Here is a 5,529-nt window from a genome sequence, read left to right as displayed (position 1 = left end):
AAGCAGCAGCGTCGGCGGTGGGCTGCCGCTGACGCGGAGAAAGATTCTGGGTTCTCGGGTAACGACCGACGGCGGTTGTGGCGGGGGTCGTTAGTTTCCAGTGGCAGTTGGAGAGATGGGCAGACTGCTTTCAAATGACAAATTATTGTGGAGTAATGCCATAAAGATACAGATGATCAATTAACCACGTCCCATGCAAGTTCGATACAAATTCATTTGAGTTGTGTAGATACCAGTAACACAATGCAAATGTGATTAAATTACTTATTTAAATGACATGTTATTTAGATACTGCCCATCTCTGCCAGACCGGTGCTACGAACGGTGATGTGAGGGTAATAAGTGGCCACCAAGATACAAATCACTGTCTGTGCCGGATGTGGTGACGCCTCTAATTGGGCACTTCAAAGGAAGTGTTGGTGGATCGCACGCAGATTATCGCCTGACAACGTAAAACTCTCAGGGCTACAAAGTGTCCTGCAGATAGGAGTACAGCAAGTAGGCCGTTGAGTTACTTGTATGGGTTTCCCTGGTAGTATGTGCATTTTTTATAGTGGAGGAATATGCTGAGCTATAACGCTTTTTTCACAGGTGTCTATTATGTTGATGTGTCTCATAAATATATAAAAGTCTTTTTAATATTTCCCATCGGTCGGTGTGCGGTATATGCTGCTCTTTACAGACACGAGCTCCGATTGCAGGAGTGTGCTGCGCCGGGTCATCCCGGACAGCGCCACCAACCCCACCGTCGCACCGTCCCCGGCCCACCACCTGCTCCACCACCCACCACCCAGGAGGGTCCCTTCCAGCCGGCAACTGCCACCCAGGCCTTCCCTGGCTTCATCCAGCCCTTCTACATCGTGGGCTATGGGCAGGTGCGTCTAACGAGACTGATAACAAAACAATAATTCCCCGCTTTCTAACGCTGGTTGAAATGCCATTTAGTGGCCAGCTATTATGGCTGATACTCCACTCAACTGCCTTTTGTCTCCCTAGTAATGATATTTTCACACTGCACACAATAACGTTTGTGAGGCTGTTCTTTTGCCGGGTGTTTCTTAAAGTCATGGCCTTGTGTTTCCAACCCTCGGGGTGTGTGCGAGTCTCGGCTCTCCCTTTGCCCAAGTGCATGCATAAATCTAACCTGGTCTGGGCTAGAGGGCCCCAATGAAACGCTTGCTCAGTCCAGCTAATTAAATCCCCTGAGGTCATCCCTTTCCCGGTCTTTTGGGGAGTAAGCAATTGCTCGACGTCCCCCATCCTGTTATTAATTACTTCCTAGCAAGAAAGTTTTACGCTTATTGATTACATTTGAAAAAATATATTTTCCATGGCAAAAGTGAACAATGGTGGTGGTTAAAGTGGGTTAAATTTCAGTTGGTTGCAACCTTTTCTAACCATGCGGACCAGAGCAGGTCAAATGCCACATTCCCTTGACCACTGGAGAAGCTGGACTACTCGGCCGCAGATTCCTATTAACAGCCTTAGGAGTACCAAATGGGCCACGTGGTTCGCTTTTGATGTGCCACGTGGCTCCATTTCCCAAGGGAACTCGTCAATTTTACCCGAACCATAAATTCAAAAAAATATTTGATTTTATGATGCAACCCAAATTGTCTGTTAAACCTTGTTATAGAAAATATACAATTCCCACACTCTGGTCACAGAAGGAAGGGAATGGGATGAAGGGAATATGGGGTGTGAGGGACTGAGACAACAGAGCTGTCATATACGCCTGCTTTCCCCATGGTCATGGAAACGCAGTGCGAATGCCTCTGTCCTCGGCGCAGCAAGCGCTGACCTTGTGGCATGCGTGTGCCTATGTGTTCAGGGTTTGATGGGGACGCAGTTGATTTCGGCGCCGCTGCAGTCCTGTTGGCCCCAGCCCCTGGGCATCGCGGCTGCACCGCCCGCACCCCAGTTCCTCTTCATCCAGCCGCAGCTGGCCGCCGCCACCCCTTCAGTGGGAAGCCGCGCGGCCGAGCCCGCTGCTGCCGGTATCATCGGAGGTGGCTGCAGCGGCAAGCGTGCCGGCGTAGCCCGTCCCCTCCGCCCACCGACAATCTACCCCAAGATTGCGCCGTACCCGCAGAGGAGGATCGAGGACGCGGCACCGACGGGCGGGGGCCAGCTCCCCTCTGGTCCGGCGGTCGAGGGGGATGACGTCCGCGCGGCCGCGTCGTCGCCGCTCGCCTTCGGTGGCTGCGTGGCGCCGTCGAGGAGAGCGGCGCGCAGCAGCTGCGAGCAAACGCTGTCGCCCGCGCTGGGGGTGGCGCCCTCGTCGGAGCAGCCCAACGCCACCGCCATTGCCCATGTGCCGACGGCACAGGCCTCTCCCATACATACCGTGCCCGTGGGCTCCCCGACGCCAACCCAGACCGCGGGCGTCGGCGCCCTGCTGCTGCCTTCGCCACTCCGGCTTCCTCCGTCACCGTCGGCAGCTGGCGACAGCTACGACCGCAGCGATGATGTTGACGACGACGATGACGCCGGCGATCACGAGTGGCCAGGCTGCGCTGTCGCTTCGCCAAAGGCGCGGAACGGGCAGAGCCAGCGGCGGCACCGCCACTCGGCGCCCAACTGGCGGCAACACGACTTGCGCTTCCGTAACACGGTGGAGATCCTGAACAGCTCTGGGCTCATGGAGGCTACGCTGCGCTTCAAGACCCTGCTGCAGCAGAGCGCGGCCACGCGGCGCGACATCCAGCAGCTGAGAGAGCACGCGCGCCTCTTCTGCGAGGCGGCCAGGGTGGGCGATCCAGGGGCGTGCTTGCGCGTGCAGGAGGCCATGCTGCGCTCGGGAGCCTACCCGGGGCTCAGCTCGCTCGTTCACACCTAGAGCGTGGTGGTGGCGGCGGTGGTGGTGGTTAGTGGGCACGCTGAAAGACGGTGTTTAGTTAGGGAAGGCGCTCGCCGTCGCGTCATGAACAAAGAAGGGTCGCTTAAACGCGATGTATCTCTGTTGAAATTTGCAATTAATGAAGATCGGATTTTAATGTTGAGCGATTAACGGTAAATTTTACAAGGAATGTAAGTCGCGTTTTTAGGCAGAGAGAGAAGGCTGATGTGGGTTTCAGAGCTCAGTTGTGCGGGTTGTAAAGGAGTGATGATAGACATGGCGTATGGCATCGTCAACAATGAAACTCAATTCTCATGGCGAGATGAAGCGAGGAGGGTGGGTAACGTGAGTGGGTGTTGATGTGAAATGGAGACATTTAGGCAGGGCAAGCTGCCTATCTCGGTTTAAACGATCGCTCGCAAATTATACACGCGACAGTAGGGGTCTGTGACGGCGGCATTGAATGGGACGTCCCGTAAAAGACAATGGTGATTGAAAAGCACGTGGTCTCTACGAAGGCTGTTATTCTTTTGGTGTGCTGTGGACATTTCTAATGGGGTAAGGCTCGACAATTAGCCGAGCAGTAGCTCACCTGTAGTGGGATTAGATGGCACTGCCTCCCACCATACCCGAGCCACCTTGCCAGCGTGGAAGTGTGGGCCACATTACCCTCTAGAGGGAGGGGCGTCTCTAGAGTTACCCTGGTAGTTTGAGGGTCTTCCGCCAACAGTGGCATGAGCACAGCACAAAAAAATTGCAGGGCTTTGCCTTTTTACCGATGGCTTTAAAAAGCCATTGACGCCTCCTGGGAATTTATTGGGGTTTTTCTTCCCCCCCCTCCCCAAACGTTTTAAATATCATCAGCCGACAGAAAACTCAAAGGCGTAGACATTGTGCCATATAGGGAGGGTCGCTGAAAAGGCAGATGGATCAGACGTTAAAAGGCGAAGAATAAACATGATAACCATCTGATTCTTAACATAAAGGTGTTTGCTTTTTCAATTTGCTAAATGTTTAGCTTGAAAGTGTCACGCGTGTGCAGTTCCGTTATTCAAGTTGTTACGGGCGGGGTAGAATATTCTGTGCTGATGCCTCTGACGGTTCGTCGTGTGAATTGAGGAGACGTTTGAAATTAAAGCGGAGGAAGATTGCCGCTACTATGGGCAGGCGTCAGGTGCGAATATTGAATGTCGCTTTAAACGCAGTGGCTGTCGCAGCGATGGGCGGCAGTCTCAGAGGAAAATCTTAGCGGCTTCGTGGGGTGGGTGGAGGAGGAGAGGGCAGAGGTAGACTGACATGGGTTTAGTTTCTCACTGAATATCTCAGGTCGATAGTAGACCTGGAGTAGACATAGTATCCACAGCCATAGCGAGAGGTATGCTGGATGTCGAATGCCAGGTGCAGAGCTTTTCCAGGTCGATGACTGGACCCAGCTGATATTAAGCCTTGGAGGCCGGAATTAACCCAATTGCAATTCCAGTCATGCCAGCAACTCTGGCACTTATTCATTCCCCTAACATTGAGGGTTTTTTTAATGGAGATCCACAGGAAATGATGGTTGCTGAGAATGATTTGCAGTTTGATAGAGGACAGATCTGACATGGAGTGGGGAGGGGGGGTGTATTCACGTGCAAGAAATTCACTTGAGAAACGAGGGCAATTAAATTAGTCTGATGAGGCCCCTTTCTGTCTGAGTCACGTATTCCTCTCCATGTGAAACTTCTGGCCATGTCTCCCCCCCCCCAATCAGGTTTGATACGCTGAATGTCAGAGCCTAAAATATGAATGTTGTTTGCTTTCCCCCCTCCCCCCACGTGGTTCTGAGCCAATCGGTTTCATTGAACACGAACGTACGTGTGTGGGGGATACTCGCGGTCGTCATTTAGAGATGACAAAAAAAACGATGAATTTTCATCGCAGGGCATTCAGTCGCGCAAGCACTTACAGGCTTTTGAAGTGAAAAGGCCACGAACTATAAGTAGCCATGATATTATTGTGGCGACCGGATCGCCGAAGACGCACGCTGTATGACAGCGGAAGCCGCACAGCGTTCCTCCTGTGGCATTTATTCTAAAAACATCTCCACCGTAGGGGGTGGTGCTGAGCCCCCCCCCCCCCCCCCCGGGTGTTTTTAATCTGAAGGTTTGGGCGACATGAGCAGCGTTACACGCTGGGAGAAGGCTTTAAGGGTGGATGCATCGTCGTTCCGTCACAGAAAATGAACCATTGTAAGCCTTCAAGCGGAACGGTGCCTTTCTTTCCCAGTCCAGAGGGAGAGAAGGGATAATAGAGTGCACGAGGCTTAGCCAATGCGAGCTAGTGAGGTGGGTCTTGCAAGAAACTTGGACGGCCGAGAACGCATCCAGACGGCGCTGTGTTTCGATGTCTTTGACCCTTGGGGGGGGAAACCAGAACAGAGCAGACCTCCTCCCCCTCTTCCTGCCCTTACAAAGACAAAGACCTTCCGAAATGGCCTGCACACACTGGTGGAGGGAGTAAGTGCCCTCAGCGGGCACACGCGCACGAAATGTTCAACCCTTGCGGCAGGGCCGCCCTCCAATGCAAACAAAGGATACGTAGGTTACCATCTAAAAGTATGCCATGAGCAACGGTTTGATTCATGCTACCGTAATAATCCACATAAATGCCTATTACACTTAAACGTATAAACAAAGTATTATAAATAATGA

Source organism: Lethenteron reissneri, chromosome 11 (genome assembly GCF_015708825.2).
Source record: "Lethenteron reissneri isolate LAM-NWPU_2019-01 chromosome 11, ASM1570882v1, whole genome shotgun sequence".
Taxonomy (NCBI): Eukaryota; Metazoa; Chordata; class Hyperoartia; order Petromyzontiformes; family Petromyzontidae; genus Lethenteron; species Lethenteron reissneri.
This window is presented reverse-complemented; position numbering follows the sequence as displayed.